Raw genomic sequence first — 23,258 nt, 5'->3', positions numbered from 1 at the left:
CTGACAACAGTATCGTAACTATATCCCTTCGGAATAAGTCTTTTTAAAGGGTTGGTTAGGTTTTGAGGTGAATGCCGACATTTTTGTGCTTTGTAAAGAATATTACCATAAAAGATTGGATGTGAAATACTTGAACGTATAAGATGTCTGCATGTTGATTTATATTTACGAATAATGTCCTTGTACCGATAATAAAATTTAGTAAATGTTTTGACTAGTTTGTGATATCGAAAACCCTGGTGTAATAATTTTTCAGTAATACAGAGATTTCTTTCGTTAAAATCAAATACGTTGTTACATACACGAGCGAATCGAACAAGTTGAGATATATAAACACCATAAGATGCATGCATGGTGACAAGGGAACGTCACCATCTAAAAATGGATAATTAACAATAGGAAATGAAAAATCAACTCTTTTAACATAAATGTTGGTACTAAGCTTCCTGTTAAAGATATAGATATCAAGATCCAGGAAAGAGCAGTGTTCCTTGTTAGAATTAGCTTTATTTAAGGGCATACGATACAGTTTTGATCCCATAATGAAAATTTGATGAAAATTTGCAAATAGGCTATTTTTTACCTGATTAAATCAAATATGTAATAAAATATATACCTTCATGTGCTACTTTTTGAGTAAATTGAGTTCGAAATTTCAGATATTTGCTCAAAATTCGGATTTGTGGACGTATTTTTCCTTCCGACAGAAATGCATAACTTTTTTGTTTTAAAAGATAAACACAAGCTGTTTTTTGTTAAATTATTTGTAATTTCTGTTTTATATAAGTATCCTATAAATTTATGAAATCTTTTGTTTAGAAATAACTCAAATTTATCAAATGTTCATTAATGTAGAAAAAAAACGTCATTTTTTGCTGTATATTTATCAAATTTAAAAAAAATGCATTATTGACTTTTTCATGAAAATTGGTACAAATAATCTTCATACGTAATCAAACCGAATGTCATTTTAAAAAAGAGGGGTCCATGAACTCGTTTTCAAGTTAAATCAGTTTGAATGATGAAAATCAGTCGAAAAATACATCTTTTCCCGATATGTAACAGTTTGACGTCGCCAAAATAACATTTTACGTTAGCAACGTCATTACCTCCCCTGTAACTGTATCGTATGCCCTTAACGTCAGTTCAGCAGGATAAATCTCTTTTGTGTACATACTGAAGTCGTCATTATTGAGAGCCAATATATCATCCAAATATCTAAAAGTGTTATTAAATTTTTGTATCAGGTGTTGTTTCGATGGGTCTTAAATAAAAATGGATAGCATTATAAATGATTTTTTCTAAGATTGGCAATTTCCGAGCCGAGTCCGTTAAAAATATCAAAAATTCCAATATCTTCAATTGAAGAAAAGGGACTTTGCAAAGACGAAAATAAAACGAAACTACAGCTTCTTGCAATGATTGAAGAAAATATTGCTTCATCATCATCAGAACAAAGGGAACAGTTTGAGATAGTAAACAAATCCTAAACAATCTGAAATATGCCAAAAAATCAATTCTCATAGATTAACATTGTCTGACAAGAATTAAGAAATGTCTTGAACAGTTTCAATTAATCATGATAGTTGATATAAGTTTTATACATGTACTGTACCAGGCTGTCAAATTATGAATATATATATTCTACCACTGCATCGAGTGTGATACGATATTTATCCACTCGAGACAGTTAAATTTTCAAATTTAAAACGCGAGGCTCGCCGAGCGTTTTAAATATTTAAAATTTAACTGTCGAGAGTGGATAAATATCGTATTACACGAGATTTGGTGGTGGAATCTGTTTCTCTAATGATTTTCAAACAATACGCAGGCAAATTTATTCCTTCTTTTCGAATGATCTTCAAAAAGATGTGTTCTCTCTATGTGACGTCTTCAGGCATGGTCGCCTTTTTTCATGCCGTCACAATAGGAAATTCAGAAGAAAGCAAGAAAATTCGACGTCATAATCGGATTTTAACCAATGAAGAACTGAGATCAAACGAACCACACGTTGATTAAAATTTTTTTATACAATGGGTGCAGAAAAGGATAAATTGACGAAGAATTAGAAAAATATAAATATTACACAGAATTCTATAGTAAATATTTCTTTTCAAGATAATGGAAAACAGAAATATCTGAAAGGTATTTGTGTTTGTTTCTTAGAGACAAAGTAATAAAAGGGGACGAAGTCCGTATAATTATTTTTTAACTCCAGAATATGTTGAAAAAGATACGGAAACGTTCCCGATGTTTGTCCTGTTGTTAGGGATTTTAGTTGTGACGTCATGTTCAATGTAAGGTAGCAATAAACAGTTAGGAAAAAATGTTAAAATTTTCCCTCATAAATTTCACCATCCCCTTTTCATTGCCTTCTTGCAATATTAAGCTTACTGTTTGTGTCATATATGTGCATATGTATGTAATCAGAATCTTCCATAGATTTCATATCCAGTATATAAAATGGTTAAATATAATTTCTTTTTGGTGTATCCATGGCAACAATCTGCATTCTTTTGATATAAAATATAGCAAAAAGGGGGGAAAAGATGTCACATATTTTCCCAAAATTTGACCAAAAGTAGAATTTCAATCACTTCAAGTAATACCTTATCTGAAACTGTTTACATATATCTTTCAATAAATCCAATGAAAATCATATGTCTTTCGTCTCATTTTTTTGTAAAATTGCGTCAAAAACTTCGTGTAGAAAAAAAGTGTTTGTAAACATTACATTAATTTCTGGACCGATGACCGGTCTAGCTATGAAAATACGGAGAGTCAAACAGAAAATAGCCAATAAAACATGTAAAAAATAATCTTGATGTTCTTTGAAGGCTAAATTAGTACTCAGCTGTCTAAAAATGAATTTTATTACACAATAACTTTCATATTTGAAAAATCCACCGGGGCCAAAATGCGAAACCAAACTCCTAACTGTGTATTGCTACCTTAATAGTAAATATTTTTTTCAAATTCTCCCTTTTAACTAATTTTCTGTGTTCTGCTAGCTAAAACCAGTAAAATGGCCTTTTATTTTTGAAAATTGGTTGAGTAATGAATATTTTATGAAGGTTAGCAGTTGACACTGAAACGCGACAAAAACTGATTTAAAGAAAGGTGCCAAGTCAAAGTGTAAAATCTTTTTTCTACCTCAATTTTTGGCAAAATCTTAAAAACTATACCTCTTTTGTCAGTTTTTTAATGTTGAAAATCTTTATAAGACCTCTGATGATGCAAAATTGTACAAAATTTAACAATTTCAAGCATGAAAATGTTAATCTTTATGTTTAATGTATACCAAAGACTTGATTAAAAAACTTGGTAATGGGGAATCAATTTCTTACAGCTGAATCAACTATACATTTAATATTTGTCAAAATGTAACATGAAATCTTGATAAAAATAATAATTTGATATATTCGCAAGAAAAAATACAAAATATTCAATACTTAGGCTACTACATACTGCACAATCCTTCAGAAGCAAGGGTTAAGCAAATACAGTACACTTATAAGCCTTGTGTCAAAATGTCTAATTTTGGTTGCTAAGGACTGTAAACAATAAAATTGACATATATTGTCATTCTTAAACACTTAATCCTCTCAGAAGTTGACTTAGAATCTAAATATATATAGATTTGTGGTATGAAAAGTCTTAAATTATACAATTCTGAGCTTGGTAAGTATGCCATAAGGTAGCAATAAACAGTTAGGAAAAAATGTTAAAATTTTCCCACATAAATTTTCCCATCCCCTTTTCATTGCCTTCTTGCAATATTAAGCTTACTGTTTGTGTCATATATGTGCATATGTATGTAATCAGAATCTTCCATAGATTTCATATCCAGTATATAAAATGGTTAAATATAATTTCTTTTTGGTGTATCCATGGCAACAATCTGCATTCTTTTGATATAAAATATAGCAAAAAGGGGGGAAAAGATGTCACATATTTTCCCAAAATTTGACCAAAAGTAGAATTTCAATCACTTCAAGTAATACCTTATCTGAAACTGTTTACATATATCTTTCAATAAATCCAATGAAAATCATATGTCTTTCGTCTCATTTTTTTGTAAAATTGCGTCAAAAACTTCGTGTAGAAAAAAAGTGTTTGTAAACATTACATTAATTTCTGGACCGATGACCGGTCTAGCTATGAAAATACGGAGAGTCAAACAGAAAATAGCCAATAAAACATGTAAAAAATAATCTTGATGTTCTTATAAACCACCTTTGAAGGCTAAATTAGTACTCAGCTGTCTAAAAATGAATTTTATTACACAATAACTTTCATATTTGAAAAATCCACCGGGGCCAAAATGCGAAACCAAACTCCTAACTGTGTATTGCTACCTTAATAGTAAATATTTTTTTCAAATTCTCCCTTTTAACTAATTTTCTGTGTTCTGCTAGCTAAAACCAGTAAAATGGCCTTTTATTTTTGAAAATTGGTTGAGTAATGAATATTTTATGAAGGTTAGCAGTTGACACTGAAACGCGACAAAAACTGATTTAAAGAAAGGTGCCAAGTCAAAGTGTAAAATCTTTTTTCTACCTCAATTTTTGGCAAAATCTTAAAAACTATACCTCTTTTGTCAGTTTTTTAATGTTGAAAATCTTTATAAGACCTCTGATGATGCAAAATTGTACAAAATTTAACAATTTCAAGCATGAAAATGTTAATCTTTATGTTTAATGTATACCAAAGACTTGATTAAAAAACTTGGTAATGGGGAATCAATTTCTTACAGCTGAATCAACTATACATTTAATATTTGTCAAAATGTAACATGAAATCTTGATAAAAATAATAATTTGATATATTCGCAAGAAAAAATACAAAATATTCAATACTTAGGCTACTACATACTGCACAATCCTTCAGAAGCAAGGGTTAAGCAAATACAGTACACTTATAAGCCTTGTGTCAAAATGTCTAATTTTGGTTGCTAAGGACTGTAAACAATAAAATTGACATATATTGTCATTCTTAAACACTTAATCCTCTCAGAAGTTGACTTAGAATCTAAATATATATAGATTTGTGGTATGAAAAGTCTTAAATTATACAATTCTGAGCTTGGTAAGTATGCCATAAGGTAGCAATAAACAGTTAGGAAAAAATGTTAAAATTTTCCCTCATAAATTTTCCCATCCCCTTTTCATTGCCTTCTTGCAATATTAAGCTTACTGTTTGTGTCATATATGTGCATATGTATGTAATCAGAATCTTCCATAGATTTCATATCCAGTATATAAAATGGTTAAATATAATTTCTTTTTGGTGTATCCATGGCAACAATCTGCATTCTTTTGATATAAAATATAGCAAAAAGGGGGGAAAAGATGTCACATATTTTCCCAAAATTTGACCAAAAGTAGAATTTCAATCACTTCAAGTAATACCTTATCTGAAACTGTTTACATATATCTTTCAATTAATCCAATGAAAATCATATGTCTTTCGTCTCATTTTTTTGTAAAATTGCGTCAAAAACTTCGTGTAGAAAAAAAGTGTTTGTAAACATTACATTAATTTCTGGACCGATGACCGGTCTAGCTATGAAAATACGGAGAGTCAAACAGAAAATAGCCAATAAAACATGTAAAAAATAATCTTGATGTTCTTATAAACCACCTTTGAAGGCTAAATTAGTACTCAGCTGTCTAAAAATGAATTTTATTACACAATAACTTTCATATTTGAAAAATCCACCGGGGCCAAAATGCGAAACCAAACTCCTAACTGTGTATTGCTACCTTAATAGTAAATATTTTTTTCAAATTAACCCTTTTAACTAATTTTCTGTGTTCTGCTAGCTAAAACCAGTAAAATGGCCTTTTATTTTTGAAAATTGGTTGAGTAATGAATATTTTATGAAGGTTAGCAGTTGACACTGAAACGCGACAAAAACTGATTTAAAGAAAGGTGCCAAGTCAAAGTGTAAAATCTTTTTTCTACCTCAATTTTTGGCAAAATCTTAAAAACTATACCTCTTTTGTCAGTTTTTTAATGTTGAAAATCTTTATAAGACCTCTGATGATGCAAAATTGTACAAAATTTAACAATTTCAAGCATGAAAATGTTAATCTTTATGTTTAATGTATACCAAAGACTTGATTAAAAAACTTGGTAATGGGGAATCAATTTCTTACAGCTGAATCAACTATACATTTAATATTTGTCAAAATGTAACATGAAATCTTGATAAAAATAATAATTTGATATATTCGCAAGAAAAAATACAAAATATTCAATACTTAGGCTACTACATACTGCACAATCCTTCAGAAGCAAGGGTTAAGCAAATACAGTACACTTATAAGCCTTGTGTCAAAATGTCTAATTTTGGTTGCTAAGGACTGTAAACAATAAAATTGACATATATTGTCATTCTTAAACACTTAATCCTCTCAGAAGTTGACTTAGAATCTAAATATATATAGATTTGTGGTATGAAAAGTCTTAAATTATACAATTCTGAGCTTGGTAAGTATGCCATAAGGTAGCAATAAACAGTTAGGAAAAAATGTTAAAATTTTCCCTCATAAATTTTCCCATCCCCTTTTCATTGCCTTCTTGCAATATTAAGCTTACTGTTTGTGTCATATATGTGCATATGTATGTAATCAGAATCTTCCATAGATTTCATATCCAGTATATAAAATGGTTAAATATAATTTCTTTTTGGTGTATCCATGGCAACAATCTGCATTCTTTTGATATAAAATATAGCAAAAAGGGGGGAAAAGATGTCACATATTTTCCCAAAATTTGACCAAAAGTAGAATTTCAATCACTTCAAGTAATACCTTATCTGAAACTGTTTACATATATCTTTCAATAAATCCAATGAAAATCATATGTCTTTCGTCTCATTTTTTTGTAAAATTGCGTCAAAAACTTCGTGTAGAAAAAAAGTGTTTGTAAACATTACATTAATTTCTGGACCGATGACCGGTCTAGCTATGAAAATACGGAGAGTCAAACAGAAAATAGCCAATAAAACATGTAAAAAATAATCTTGATGTTCTTATAAACCACCTTTGAAGGCTAAATTAGTACTCAGCTGTCTAAAAATGAATTTTATTACACAATAACTTTCATATTTGAAAAATCCACCGGGGCCAAAATGCGAAACCAAACTCCTAACTGTGTATTGCTACCTTAATAGTAAATATTTTTTTCAAATTCTCCCTTTTAACTAATTTTCTGTGTTCTGCTAGCTAAAACCAGTAAAATGGCCTTTTATTTTTGAAAATTGGTTGAGTAATGAATATTTTATGAAGGTTAGCAGTTGACACTGAAACGCGACAAAAACTGATTTAAAGAAAGGTGCCAAGTCAAAGTGTAAAATCTTTTTTCTACCTCAATTTTTGGCAAAATCTTAAAAACTATACCTCTTTTGTCAGTTTTTTAATGTTGAAAATCTTTATAAGACCTCTGATGATGCAAAATTGTACAAAATTTAACAATTTCAAGCATGAAAATGTTAATCTTTATGTTTAATGTATACCAAAGACTTGATTAAAAAACTTGGTAATGGGGAATCAATTTCTTACAGCTGAATCAACTATACATTTAATATTTGTCAAAATGTAACATGAAATCTTGATAAAAATAATAATTTGATATATTCGCAAGAAAAAATACAAAATATTCAATACTTAGGCTACTACATACTGCACAATCCTTCAGAAGCAAGGGTTAAGCAAATACAGTACACTTATAAGCCTTGTGTCAAAATGTCTAATTTTGGTTGCTAAGGACTGTAAACAATAAAATTGACATATATTGTCATTCTTAAACACTTAATCCTCTCAGAAGTTGACTTAGAATCTAAATATATATAGATTTGTGGTATGAAAAGTCTTAAATTATACAATTCTGAGCTTGGTAAGTATGCCATAAGGTAGCAATAAACAGTTAGGAAAAAATGTTAAAATTTTCCCTCATAAATTTTCCCATCCCCTTTTCATTGCCTTCTTGCAATATTAAGCTTACTGTTTGTGTCATATATGTGCATATGTATGTAATCAGAATCTTCCATAGATTTCATATCCAGTATATAAAATGGTTAAATATAATTTCTTTTTGGTGTATCCATGGCAACAATCTGCATTCTTTTGATATAAAATATAGCAAAAAGGGGGGAAAAGATGTCACATATTTTCCCAAAATTTGACTAAAAGTAGAATTTCAATCACTTCAAGTAATACCTTATCTGAAACTGTTTACATATATCTTTCAATAAATCCAATGAAAATCATATGTCTTTCGTCTCATTTTTTTGTAAAATTGCGTCAAAAACTTCGTGTAGAAAAAAAGTGTTTGTAAACATTACATTAATTTCTGGACCGATGACCGGTCTAGCTATGAAAATACGGAGAGTCAAACAGAAAATAGCCAATAAAACATGTAAAAAATAATCTTGATGTTCTTATAAACCACCTTTGAAGGCTAAATTAGTACTCAGCTGTCTAAAAATGAATTTTATTACACAATAACTTTCATATTTGAAAAGTCCACCGGGGCCAAAATGCGAAACCAAACTCCTAACTGTGTATTGCTACCTTAATAGTAAATATTTTTTTCAAATTCTCCCTTTTAACTAATTTTCTGTGTTCTGCTAGCTAAAACCAGTAAAATGGCCTTTTATTTTTGAAAATTGGTTGAGTAATGAATATTTTATGAAGGTTAGCAGTTGACACTGAAACGCGACAAAAACTGATTTAAAGAAAGGTGCCAAGTCAAAGTGTAAAATCTTTTTTCTACCTCAATTTTTGGCAAAATCTTAAAAACTATACCTCTTTTGTCAGTTTTTTAATGTTGAAAATCTTTATAAGACCTCTGATGATGCAAAATTGTACAAAATTTAACAATTTCAAGCATGAAAATGTTAATCTTTATGTTTAATGTATACCAAAGACTTGATTAAAAAACTTGGTAATGGGGAATCAATTTCTTACAGCTGAATCAACTATACATTTAATATTTGTCAAAATGTAACATGAAATCTTGATAAAAATAATAATTTGATATATTCGCAAGAAAAAATACAAAATATTCAATACTTAGGCTACTACATACTGCACAATCCTTCAGAAGCAAGGGTTAAGCAAATACAGTACACTTATAAGCCTTGTGTCAAAATGTCTAATTTTGGTTGCTAAGGACTGTAAACAATAAAATTGACATATATTGTCATTCTTAAACACTTAATCCTCTCAGAAGTTGACTTAGAATCTAAATATATATAGATTTGTGGTATGAAAAGTCTTAAATTATACAATTCTGAGCTTGGTAAGTATGCCTTAATAGTAAATATTTTTTTCAAATTCTCCCTTTTAACTAATTTTCTGTGTTCTGCTAGCTAAAACCAGTAAAATGGCCTTTTATTTTTGAAAATTGGTTGAGTAATGAATATTTTATGAAGGTTAGCAGTTGACACTGAAACGCGACAAAAACTGATTTAAAGAAAGGTGCCAAGTCAAAGTGTAAAATCTTTTTTCTACCTCAATTTTTAGGCAAAATCTTAAAAACTATACCTCTTTTGTCAGTTTTTTAATGTTGAAAATCTTTATAAGACCTCTGATGATGCAAAATTGTACAAAATTTAACAATTTCAAGCATGAAAATGTTAATCTTTATGTTTAATGTATACCAAAGACTTGATTAAAAAACTTGGTAATGGGGAATCAATTTCTTACAGCTGAATCAACTATACATTTAATATTTGTCAAAATGTAACATGAAATCTTGATAAAAATAATAATTTGATATATTCGCAAGAAAAAATACAAAATATTCAATACTTAGGCTACTACATACTGCACAATCCTTCAGAAGCAAGGGTTAAGCAAATACAGTACACTTATAAGCCTTGTGTCAAAATGTCTAATTTTGGTTGCTAAGGACTGTAAACAATAAAATTGACATATATTGTCATTCTTAAACACTTAATCCTCTCAGAAGTTGACTTAGAATCTAAATATATATAGATTTGTGGTATGAAAAGTCTTAAATTATACAATTCTGAGCTTGGTAAGTATGCCATAATAGTAAATATTTTTTTCAAATTCTCCCTTTTAACTAATTTTCTGTGTTCTGCTAGCTAAAACCAGTAAAATGGCCTTTTATTTCTGAAAATTGGTTGAGTAATGAATATTTTATGAAGGTTAGCAGTTGACACTGAAACGCGACAAAAACTGATTTAAAGAAAGGTGCCAAGTCAAAGTGTAAAATCTTTTTTCTACCTCAATTTTTGGCAAAATCTTAAAAACTATACCTCTTTTGTCAGTTTTTTAATGTTGAAAATCTTTATAAGACCTCTGATGATGCAAAATTGTACAAAATTTAACAATTTCAAGCATGAAAATGTTAATCTTTATGTTTAATGTATACCAAAGACTTGATTAAAAAACTTGGTAATGGGGAATCAATTTCTTACAGCTGAATCAACTATACATTTAATATTTGTCAAAATGTAACATGAAATCTTGATAAAAATAATAATTTGATATATTCGCAAGAAAAATACAAAATATTCAATACTTAGGCTACTACATACTGCACAATCCTTCAGAAGCAAGGGTTAAGCAAATACAGTACACTTATAAGCCTTGTGTCAAAATGTCTAATTTTGGTTGCTAAGGACTGTAAACAATAAAATTGACATATATTGTCATTCTTAAACACTTAATCCTCTCAGAAGTTGACTTAGAATCTAAATATATATAGATTTGTGGTATGAAAAGTCTTAAATTATACAATTCTGAGCTTGGTAAGTATGCCTTAATAGTAAATATTTTTTTCAAATTCTCCCTTTTAACTAATTTTCTGTGTTCTGCTAGCTAAAACCAGTAAAATGGCCTTTTATTTTTGAAAATTGGTTGAGTAATGAATATTTTATGAAGGTTAGCAGTTGACACTGAAACGCGACAAAAACTGATTTAAAGAAAGGTGCCAAGTCAAAGTGTAAAATCTTTTTTCTACCTCAATTTTTGGCAAAATCTTAAAAACTATACCTCTTTTGTCAGTTTTTTAATGTTGAAAATCTTTATAAGACCTCTGATGATGCAAAATTGTACAAAATTTAACAATTTCAAGCATGAAAATATTAATCTTTATGTTTAATGTATACCAAAGACTTGATTAAAAAACTTGGTAATGGGGAATCAATTTCTTACAGCTGAATCAACTATACATTTAATATTTGTCAAAATGTAACATGAAATCTTGATAAAAATAATAATTTGATATATTCGCAAGAAAAAATACAAAATATTCAATACTTAGGCTACTACATACTGCACAATCCTTCAGAAGCAAGGGTTAAGCAAATACAGTACACTTATAAGCCTTGTGTCAAAATGTCTAATTTTGGTTGCTAAGGACTGTAAATAATAAAATTGACATATATTGTCATTCTTAAACACTTAATCCTCTCAGAAGTTGACTTAGAATCTAAATATATATAGATTTGTGGTATGAAAAGTCTTAAATTATACAATTCTGAGCTTGGTAAGTATGCCATAAGGTAGCAATAAACAGTTAGGAAAAAATGTTAAAATTTTCCCTCATAAATTTTCCCATCCCCTTTTCATTGCCTTCTTGCAATATTAAGCTTACTGTTTGTGTCATATATGTGCATATGTATGTAATCAGAATCTTCCATAGATTTCATATCCAGTATATAAAATGGTTAAATATAATTTCTTTTTGGTGTATCCATGGCAACAATCTGCATTCTTTTGATATAAAATATAGCAAAAAGGGGGGAAAAGATGTCACATATTTTCCCAAAATTTGACCAAAAGTAGAATTTCAATCACTTCAAGTAATACCTTATCTGAAACTGTTTACATATATCTTTCAATAAATCCAATGAAAATCATATGTCTTTCGTCTCATTTTTTTGTAAAATTGCGTCAAAAACTTCGTGTAGAAAAAAAGTGTTTGTAAACATTACATTAATTTCTGGACCGATGACCGGTCTAGCTATGAAAATACGGAGAGTCAAACAGAAAATAGCCAATAAAACATGTAAAAAATAATCTTGATGTTCTTATAAACCACCTTTGAAGGCTAAATTAGTACTCAGCTGTCTAAAAATGAATTTTATTACACAATAACTTTCATATTTGAAAAATCCACCGGGGCCAAAATGCGAAACCAAACTCCTAACTGTGTATTGCTACCTTAATAGTAAATATTTTTTTCAAATTCTCCCTTTTAACTAATTTTCTGTGTTCTGCTAGCTAAAACCAGTAAAATGGCCTTTTATTTTTGAAAATTGGTTGAGTAATGAATATTTTATGAAGGTTAGCAGTTGACACTGAAACGCGACAAAAACTGATTTAAAGAAAGGTGCCAAGTCAAAGTGTAAAATCTTTTTTCTACCTCAATTTTTGGCAAAATCTTAAAAACTATACCTCTTTTGTCAGTTTTTTAATGTTGAAAATCTTTATAAGACCTCTGATGATGCAAAATTGTACAAAATTTAACAATTTCAAGCATGAAAATGTTAATCTTTATGTTTAATGTATACCAAAGACTTGATTAAAAAACTTGGTAATGGGGAATCAATTTCTTACAGCTGAATCAACTATACATTTAATATTTGTCAAAATGTAACATGAAATCTTGATAAAAATAATAATTTGATATATTCGCAAGAAAAAATACAAAATATTCAATACTTAGGCTACTACATACTGCACAATCCTTCAGAAGCAAGGGTTAAGCAAATACAGTACACTTATAAGCCTTGTGTCAAAATGTCTAATTTTGGTTGCTAAGGACTGTAAACAATAAAATTGACATATATTGTCATTCTTAAACACTTAATCCTCTCAGAAGTTGACTTAGAATCTAAATATATATAGATTTGTGGTATGAAAAGTCTTAAATTATACAATTCTGAGCTTGGTAAGTATGCCTTAATAGTAAATATTTTTTTCAAATTCTCCCTTTTAACTAATTTTCTGTGTTCTGCTAGCTAAAACCAGTAAAATGGCCTTTTATTTTTGAAAATTGGTTGAGTAATGAATATTTTATGAAGGTTAGCAGTTGACACTGAAACGCGACAAAAACTGATTTAAAGAAAGGTGCCAAGTCAAAGTGTAAAATCTTTTTTCTACCTCAATTTTTGGCAAAATCTTAAAAACTATACCTCTTTTGTCAGTTTTTTAATGTTGAAAATCTTTATAAGACCTCTGATGATGCAAAATTGTACAAAATTTAACAATTTCAAGCATGAAAATGTTAATCTTTATGTTTAATGTATACCAAAGACTTGATTAAAAAACTTGGTAATGGGGAATCAATTTCTTACAGCTGAATCAACTATACATTTAATATTTGTCAAAATGTAACATGAAATCTTGATAAAAATAATAATTTGATATATTCGCAAGAAAAAATACAAAATATTCAATACTTAGGCTACTACATACTGCACAATCCTTCAGAAGCAAGGGTTAAGCAAATACAGTACACTTATAAGCCTTGTGTCAAAATGTCTAATTTTGGTTGCTAAGGACTGTAAACAATAAAATTGACATATATTGTCATTCTTAAACACTTAATCCTCTCAGAAGTTGACTTAGAATCTAAATATATATAGATTTGTGGTATGAAAAGTCTTAAATTATACAATTCTGAGCTTGGTAAGTATGCCATAAGGTAGCAATAAACAGTTAGGAAAAAATGTTAAAATTTTCCCTCATAAATTTTCCCATCCCCTTTTCATTGCCTTCTTGCAATATTAAGCTTACTGTTTGTGTCATATATGTGCATATGTATGTAATCAGAATCTTCCATAGATTTCATATCCAGTATATAAAATGGTTAAATATAATTTCTTTTTGGTGTATCCATGGCAACAATCTGCATTCTTTTGATATAAAATATAGCAAAAAGGGGGGAAAAGATGTCACATATTTTCCCAAAATTTGACCAAAAGTAGAATTTCAATCACTTCAAGTAATACCTTATCTGAAACTGTTTACATATATCTTTCAATAAATCCAATGAAAATCATATGTCTTTCGTCTCATTTTTTTGTAAAATTGCGTCAAAAACTTCGTGTAGAAAAAAAGTGTTTGTAAACATTACATTAATTTCTGGACCGATGACCGGTCTAGCTATGAAAATACGGAGAGTCAAACAGAAAATAGCCAATAAAACATGTAAAAAATAATCTTGATGTTCTTATAAACCACCTTTGAAGGCTAAATTAGTACTCAGCTGTCTAAAAATGAATTTTATTACACAATAACTTTCATATTTGAAAAATCCACCGGGGCCAAAATGCGAAACCAAACTCCTAACTGTGTATTGCTACCTTAATAGTAAATATTTTTTTCAAATTCTCCCTTTTAACTAATTTTCTGTGTTCTGCTAGCTAAAACCAGTAAAATGGCCTTTTATTTTTGAAAATTGGTTGAGTAATGAATATTTTATGAAGGTTAGCAGTTGACACTGAAACGCGACAAAAACTGATTTAAAGAAAGGTGCCAAGTCAAAGTGTAAAATCTTTTTTCTACCTCAATTTTTGGCAAAATCTTAAAAACTATACCTCTTTTGTCAGTTTTTTAATGTTGAAAATCTTTATAAGACCTCTGATGATGCAAAATTGTACAAAATTTAACAATTTCAAGCATGAAAATGTTAATCTTTATGTTTAATGTATACCAAAGACTTGATTAAAAAACTTGGTAATGGGGAATCAATTTCTTACAGCTGAATCAACTATACATTTAATATTTGTCAAAATGTAACATGAAATCTTGATAAAAATAATAATTTGATATATTCGCAAGAAAAAATACAAAATATTCAATACTTAGGCTACTACATACTGCACAATCCTTCAGAAGCAAGGGTTAAGCAAATACAGTACACTTATAAGCCTTGTGTCAAAATGTCTAATTTTGGTTGCTAAGGACTGTAAACAATAAAATTGACATATATTGTCATTCTTAAACACTTAATCCTCTCAGAAGTTGACTTAGAATCTAAATATATATAGATTTGTGGTATGAAAAGTCTTAAATTATACAATTCTGAGCTTGGTAAGTATGCCATAATAGTAAATATTTTTTTCAAATTCTCCCTTTTAACTAATTTTCTGTGTTCTGCTAGCTAAAACCAGTAAAATGGCCTTTTATTTTTGAAAATTGGTTGAGTAATGAATATTTTATGAAGGTTAGCAGTTGACACTGAAACGCGACAAAAAATGATTTAAAGAAAGGTGCCAAGTCAAAGTGTAAAATCTTTTTTCTACCTCAATTTTTGGCAAAATCTTAAAAACTATACCTCTTTTGTCAGTTTTTTAATGTTGAAAATCTTTATAAGACCTCTGATGATGCAAAATTGTACAAAATTTAACAATTTCAAGCATGAAAATGTTAATCTTTATGTTTAATGTATACCAAAGACTTGATTAAAAAACTTGGTAATGGGGAATCAATTTCTTACAGCTGAATCAACTATACATTTAATATTTGTCAAAATGTAACATGAAATCTTGATAAAAATAATAATTTGATATATTCGCAAGAAAAAATACAAAATATTCAATACTTAGGCTACTACATACTGCACAATCCTTCAGAAGCAAGGGTTAAGCAAATACAGTACACTTATAAGCCTTGTGTCAAAATGTCTAATTTTGGTTGCTAAGGACTGTAAACAATAAAATTGACATATATTGTCATTCTTAAACACTTAATCCTCTCAGAAGTTGACTTAGAATCTAAATATATATAGATTTGTGGTATGAAAAGTCTTAAATTATACAATTCTGAGCTTGGTAAGTATGCCATAAGGTAGCAATAAACAGTTAGGAAAAAATGTTAAAATTTTCCCTCATAAATTTTCCCATCCCCTTTTCATTGCCTTCTTGCAATATTAAGCTTACTGTTTGTGTCATATATGTGCATATGTATGTAATCAGAATCTTCCATAGATTTCATATCCAGTATATAAAATGGTTAAATATAATTTCTTTTTGGTGTATCCATGGCAACAATCTGCATTCTTTTGATATAAAATATAGCAAAAAGGGGGGAAAAGATGTCACATATTTTCCCAAAATTTGACCAAAAGTAGAATTTCAATCACTTCAAGTAATACCTTATCTGAAACTGTTTACATATATCTTTCAATAAATCCAATGAAAATCATATGTCTTTCGTCTCATTTTTTTGTAAAATTGCGTCAAAAACTTCGTGTAGAAAAAAAGTGTTTGTAAACATTACATTAATTTCTGGACCGATGACCGGTCTAGCTATGAAAATACGGAGAGTCAAACAGAAAATAGCCAATAAAACATGTAAAAAATAATCTTGATGTTCTTATAAACCACCTTTGAAGGCTAAATTAGTACTTAGCTGTCTAAAAATGAATTTTATTACACAATAACTTTCATATTTGAAAAATCCACCGGGGCCAAAATGCGAAACCAAACTCCTAACTGTGTATTGCTACCTTAATAGTAAATATTTTTTTCAAATTCTCCCTTTTAACTAATTTTCTGTGTTCTGCTAGCTAAAACCAGTAAAATGGCCTTTTATTTTTGAAAATTGGTTGAGTAATGAATATTTTATGAAGGTTAGCAGTTGACACTGAAACGCGACAAAAACTGATTTAAAGAAAGGTGCCAAGTCAAAGTGTAAAATCTTTTTTCTACCTCAATTTTTGGCAAAATCTTAAAAACTATACCTCTTTTGTCAGTTTTTTAATGTTGAAAATCTTTATAAGACCTCTGATGATGCAAAATTGTACAAAATTTAACAATTTCAAGCATGAAAATGTTAATCTTTATGTTTAATGTATACCAAAGACTTGATTAAAAAACTTGGTAATGGGGAATCAATTTCTTACAGCTGAATCAACTATACATTTAATATTTGTCAAAATGTAACATGAAATCTTGATAAAAATAATAATTTGATATATTCGCAAGAAAAAATACAAAATATTCAATACTTAGGCTACTACATACTGCACAATCCTTCAGAAGCAAGGGTTAAGCAAATACAGTACACTTATAAGCCTTGTGTCAAAATGTCTAATTTTGGTTGCTAAGGACTGTAAACAATAAAATTGACATATATTGTCATTCTTAAACACTTAATCCTCTCAGAAGTTGACTTAGAATCTAAATATATATAGATTTGTGGTATGAAAAGTCTTAAATTATACAATTCTGAGCTTGGTAAGTATGCCATAAGGTAGCAATAAACAGTTAGGAAAAAATGTTAAAATTTTCCCTCATAAATTTTCCCATCCCCTTTTCATTGCCTTCTTGCAATATTAAGCTTACTGTTTGTGTCATATATGTGCATATGTATGTAATCAGAATCTTCCATAGATTTCATATCCAGTATATAAAATGGTTAAATATAATTTCTTTTTGGTGTATCCATGGCAACAATCTGCATTCTTTTGATATAAAATATAGCAAAAAGGGGGGAAAAGATGTCACATATTTTCCCAAAATTTGACCAAAAGTAGAATTTCAATCACTTCAAGTAATACCTTATCTGAAACTGTTTACATATATCTTTCAATAAATCCAATGAAAATCATATGTCTTTCGTCTCATTTTTTTGTAAAATTGCGTCAAAAACTTCGTGTAGAAAAAAAGTGTTTGTAAACATTACATTAATTTCTGGACCGATGACCGGTCTAGCTATGAAAATACGGAGAGTCAAACAGAAAATAGCCAATAAAACATGTAAAAAATAATCTTGATGTTCTTATAAACCACCTTTGAAGGCTAAATTAGTACTTAGCTGTCTAAAAATGAATTTTATTACACAATAACTTTCATATTTGAAAAATCCACCGGGGCCAAAATGCGAAACCAAACTCCTAACTGTGTATTGCTACCTTAATAGTAAATATTTTTTTCAAATTCTCCCTTTTAACTAATTTTCTGTGTTCTGCTAGCTAAAACCAGTAAAATGGCCTTTTATTTTTGAAAATTGGTTGAGTAATGAATATTTTATGAAGGTTAGCAGTTGACACTGAAACGCGACAAAAACTGATTTAAAGAAAGGTGCCAAGTCAAAGTGTAAAATCTTTTTTCTACCTCAATTTTTGGCAAAATCTTAAAAACTATACCTCTTTTGTCAGTTTTTTAATGTTGAAAATCTTTATAAGACCTCTGATGATGCAAAATTGTACAAAATTTAACAATTTCAAGCATGAAAATGTTAATCTTTATGTTTAATGTATACCAAAGACTTGATTAAAAAACTTGGTAATGGGGAATCAATTTCTTACAGCTGAATCAACTATACATTTAATATTTGTCAAAATGTAACATGAAATCTTGATAAAAATAATAATTTGATATATTCGCAAGAAAAAATACAAAATATTCAATACTTAGGCTACTACATACTGCACAATCCTTCAGAAGCAAGGGTTAAGCAAATACAGTACACTTATAAGCCTTGTGTCAAAATGTCTAATTTTGGTTGCTAAGGACTGTAAACAATAAAATTGACATATATTGTCATTCTTAAACACTTAATCCTCTCAGAAGTTGACTTAGAATCTAAATATATATAGATTTGTGGTATGAAAAGTCTTAAATTATACAATTCTGAGCTTGGTAAGTATGCCATAAGGTAGCAATAAACAGTTAGGAAAAAATGTTAAAATTTTCCCTCATAAATTTTCCCATCCCCTTTTCATTGCCTTCTTGCAATATTAAGCTTACTGTTTGTGTCATATATGTGCATATGTATGTAATCAGAATCTTCCATAGATTTCATATCCAGTATATAAAATGGTTAAATATAATTTCTTTTTGGTGTATCCATGGCAACAATCTGCATTCTTTTGATATAAAATATAGCAAAAAGGGGGGAAAAGATGTCACATATTTTCCCAAAATTTGACCAAAAGTAGAATTTCAATCACTTCAAGTAATACCTTATCTGAAACTGTTTACATATATCTTTCAATAAATCCAATGAAAATCATATGTCTTTCGTCTCATTTTTTTGTAAAATTGCGTCAAAAACTTCGTGTAGAAAAAAAGTGTTTGTAAACATTACATTAATTTCTGGACCGATGACCGGTCTAGCTATGAAAATACGGAGAGTCAAACAGAAAATAGCCAATAAAACATGTAAAAAATAATCTTGATGTTCTTATAAACCACCTTTGAAGGCTAAATTAGTACTTAGCTGTCTAAAAATGAATTTTATTACACAATAACTTTCATATTTGAAAAATCCACCGGGGCCAAAATGCGAAACCAAACTCCTAACTGTGTATTGCTACCTTAATAGTAAATATTTTTTTCAAATTCTCCCTTTTAACTAATTTTCTGTGTTCTGCTAGCTAAAACCAGTAAAATGGCCTTTTATTTTTGAAAATTGGTTGAGTAATGAATATTTTATGAAGGTTAGCAGTTGACACTGAAACGCGACAAAAACTGATTTAAAGAAAGGTGCCAAGTCAAAGTGTAAAATCTTTTTTCTACCTCAATTTTTGGCAAAATCTTAAAAACTATACCTCTTTTGTCAGTTTTTTAATGTTGAAAATCTTTATAAGACCTCTGATGATGCAAAATTGTACAAAATTTAACAATTTCAAGCATGAAAATGTTAATCTTTATGTTTAATGTATACCAAAGACTTGATTAAAAAACTTGGTAATGGGGAATCAATTTCTTACAGCTGAATCAACTATACATTTAATATTTGTCAAAATGTAACATGAAATCTTGATAAAAATAATAATTTGATATATTCGCAAGAAAAAATACAAAATATTCAATACTTAGGCTACTACATACTGCACAATCCTTCAGAAGCAAGGGTTAAGCAAATACAGTACACTTATAAGCCTTGTGTCAAAATGTCTAATTTTGGTTGCTAAGGACTGTAAACAATAAAATTGACATATATTGTCATTCTTAAACACTTAATCCTCTCAGAAGTTGACTTAGAATCTAAATATATATAGATTTGTGGTATGAAAAGTCTTAAATTATACAATTCTGAGCTTGGTAAGTATGCCATAAGGTAGCAATAAACAGTTAGGAAAAAATGTTAAAATTTTCCCTCATAAATTTTCCCATCCCCTTTTCATTGCCTTCTTGCAATATTAAGCTTACTGTTTGTGTCATATATGTGCATATGTATGTAATCAGAATCTTCCATAGATTTCATATCCAGTATATAAAATGGTTAAATATAATTTCTTTTTGGTGTATCCATGGCAACAATCTGCATTCTTTTGATATAAAATATAGCAAAAAGGGGGGAAAAGATGTCACATATTTTCCCAAAATTTGACCAAAAGTAGAATTTCAATCACTTCAAGTAATACCTTATCTGAAACTGTTTACATATATCTTTCAATAAATCCAATGAAAATCATATGTCTTTCGTCTCATTTTTTTGTAAAATTGCGTCAAAAACTTCGTGTAGAAAAAAAGTGTTTGTAAACATTACATTAATTTCTGGACCGATGACCGGTCTAGCTATGAAAATACGGAGAGTCAAACAGAAAATAGCCAATAAAACATGTAAAAAATAATCTTGATGTTCTTATAAACCACCTTTGAAGGCTAAATTAGTACTTAGCTGTCTAAAAATGAATTTTATTACACAATAACTTTCATATTTGAAAAATCCACCGGGGCCAAAATGCGAAACCAAACTCCTAACTGTGTATTGCTACCTTAATAGTAAATATTTTTTTCAAATTCTCCCTTTTAACTAATTTTCTGTGTTCTGCTAGCTAAAACCAGTAAAATGGCCTTTTATTTTTGAAAATTGGTTGAGTAATGAATATTTTATGAAGGTTAGCAGTTGACACTGAAACGCGACAAAAACTGATTTAAAGAAAGGTGCCAAGTCAAAGTGTAAAATCTTTTTTCTACCTCAATTTTTGGCAAAATCTTAAAAACTATACCTCTTTTGTCAGTTTTTTAATGTTGAAAATCTTTATAAGACCTCTGATGATGCAAAATTGTACAAAATTTAACAATTTCAAGCATGAAAATGTTAATCTTTATGTTTAATGTATACCAAAGACTTGATTAAAAAACTTGGTAATGGGGAATCAATTTCTTACAGCTGAATCAACTATACATTTAATATTTGTCAAAATGTAACATGAAATCTTGATAAAAATAATAATTTGATATATTCGCAAGAAAAAATACAAAATATTCAATACTTAGGCTACTACATACTGCACAATCCTTCAGAAGCAAGGGTTAAGCAAATACAGTACACTTATAAGCCTTGTGTCAAAATGTCTAATTTTGGTTGCTAAGGACTGTAAACAATAAAATTGACATATATTGTCATTCTTAAACACTTAATCCTCTCAGAAGTTGACTTAGAATCTAAATATATATAGATTTGTGGTATGAAAAGTCTTAAATTATACAATTCTGAGCTTGGTAAGTATGCCATAAGGTAGCAATAAACAGTTAGGAAAAAATGTTAAAATTTTCCCTCATAAATTTTCCCATCCCCTTTTCATTGCCTTCTTGCAATATTAAGCTTACTGTTTGTGTCATATATGTGCATATGTATGTAATCAGAATCTTCCATAGATTTCATATCCAGTATATAAAATGGTTAAATATAATTTCTTTTTGGTGTATCCATGGCAACAATCTGCATTCTTTTGATATAAAATATAGCAAAAAGGGGGGAAAAGATGTCACATATTTTCCCAAAATTTGACCAAAAGTAGAATTTCAATCACTTCAAGTAATACCTTATCTGAAACTGTTTACATATATCTTTCAATAAATCCAATGAAAATCATATGTCTTTCGTCTCATTTTTTTGTAAAATTGCGTCAAAAACTTCGTGTAGAAAAAAAGTGTTTGTAAACATTACATTAATTTCTGGACCGATGACCGGTCTAGCTATGAAAATACGGAGAGTCAAACAGAAAATAGCCAATAAAACATGTAAAAAATAATCTTGATGTTCTTATAAACCACCTTTGAAGGCTAAATTAGTACTTAGCTGTCTAAAAATGAATTTTATTACACAATAACTTTCATATTTGAAAAATCCACCGGGGCCAAAATGCGAAACCAAACTCCTAACTGTGTATTGCTACCTTAATAGTAAATATTTTTTTCAAATTCTCCCTTTTAACTAATTTTCTGTGTTCTGCTAGCTAAAACCAGTAAAATGGCCTTTTATTTTTGAAAATTGGTTGAGTAATGAATATTTTATGAAGGTTAGCAGTTGACACTGAAACGCGACAAAAACTGATTTAAAGAAAGGTGCCAAGTCAAAGTGTAAAATCTTTTTTCTACCTCAATTTTTGGCAAAATCTTAAAAACTATACCTCTTTTGTCAGTTTTTTAATGTTGAAAATCTTTATAAGACCTCTGATGATGCAAAATTGTACAAAATTTAACAATTTCAAGCATGAAAATGTTAATCTTTATGTTTAATGTATACCAAAGACTTGATTAAAAAACTTGGTAATGGGGAATCAATTTCTTACAGCTGAATCAACTATACATTTAATATTTGTCAAAATGTAACATGAAATCTTGATAAAAATAATAATTTGATATATTCGCAAGAAAAAATACAAAATATTCAATACTTAGGCTACTACATACTGCACAATCCTTCAGAAGCAAGGGTTAAGCAAATACAGTACACTTATAAGCCTTGTGTCAAAATGTCTAATTTTGGTTGCTAAGGACTGTAAACAATAAAATTGACATATATTGTCATTCTTAAACACTTAATCCTCTCAGAAGTTGACTTAGAATCTAAATATATATAGATTTGTGGTATGAAAAGTCTTAAATTATACAATTCTGAGCTTGGTAAGTATGCCATAAGGTAGCAATAAACAGTTAGGAAAAAATGTTAAAATTTTCCCTCATAAATTTTCCCATCCCCTTTTCATTGCCTTCTTGCAATATTAAGCTTACTGTTTGTGTCATATATGTGCATATGTATGTAATCAGAATCTTCCATAGATTTCATATCCAGTATATAAAATGGTTAAATATAATTTCTTTTTGGTGTATCCATGGCAACAATCTGCATTCTTTTGATATAAAATATAGCAAAAAGGGGGGAAAAGATGTCACATATTTTCCCAAAATTTGACCAAAAGTAGAATTTCAATCACTTCAAGTAATACCTTATCTGAAACTGTTTACATATATCTTTCAATAAATCCAATGAAAATCATATGTCTTTCGTCTCATTTTTTTGTAA

At 28.9% G+C, this 23,258-nt stretch overlaps 1 long non-coding RNA gene across 1 annotated transcript; it reads right to left on the bottom strand.

Annotated features, from left to right (window-relative positions):
- Nucleotides 1–3,746: 3,746 nt before the first annotated feature.
- LOC127703641 (uncharacterized) lies at nt 3,747–16,382 on the bottom strand. Its single transcript, XR_007983009.1, has 3 exons — nt 15,296–16,382; nt 8,580–9,521; nt 3,747–5,765 (listed from the first exon to the last, which is right to left on the bottom strand). It is a non-coding gene; the product is annotated as an uncharacterized LOC127703641 (long non-coding RNA).
- Between the last annotated feature and the right edge of the window lie 6,876 nt (nt 16,383–23,258).

The sequence above is a fragment of the Mytilus californianus genome, unplaced genomic scaffold, assembly GCF_021869535.1.
Source record: "Mytilus californianus isolate M0D057914Y unplaced genomic scaffold, xbMytCali1.0.p SCAF_1, whole genome shotgun sequence".
Lineage (NCBI taxonomy): Eukaryota > Metazoa > Mollusca > Bivalvia > Mytilida > Mytilidae > Mytilus > Mytilus californianus.
Note: the sequence above shows the minus strand (reverse complement) of the source record. Positions and strands in the feature narration are given on the sequence as shown.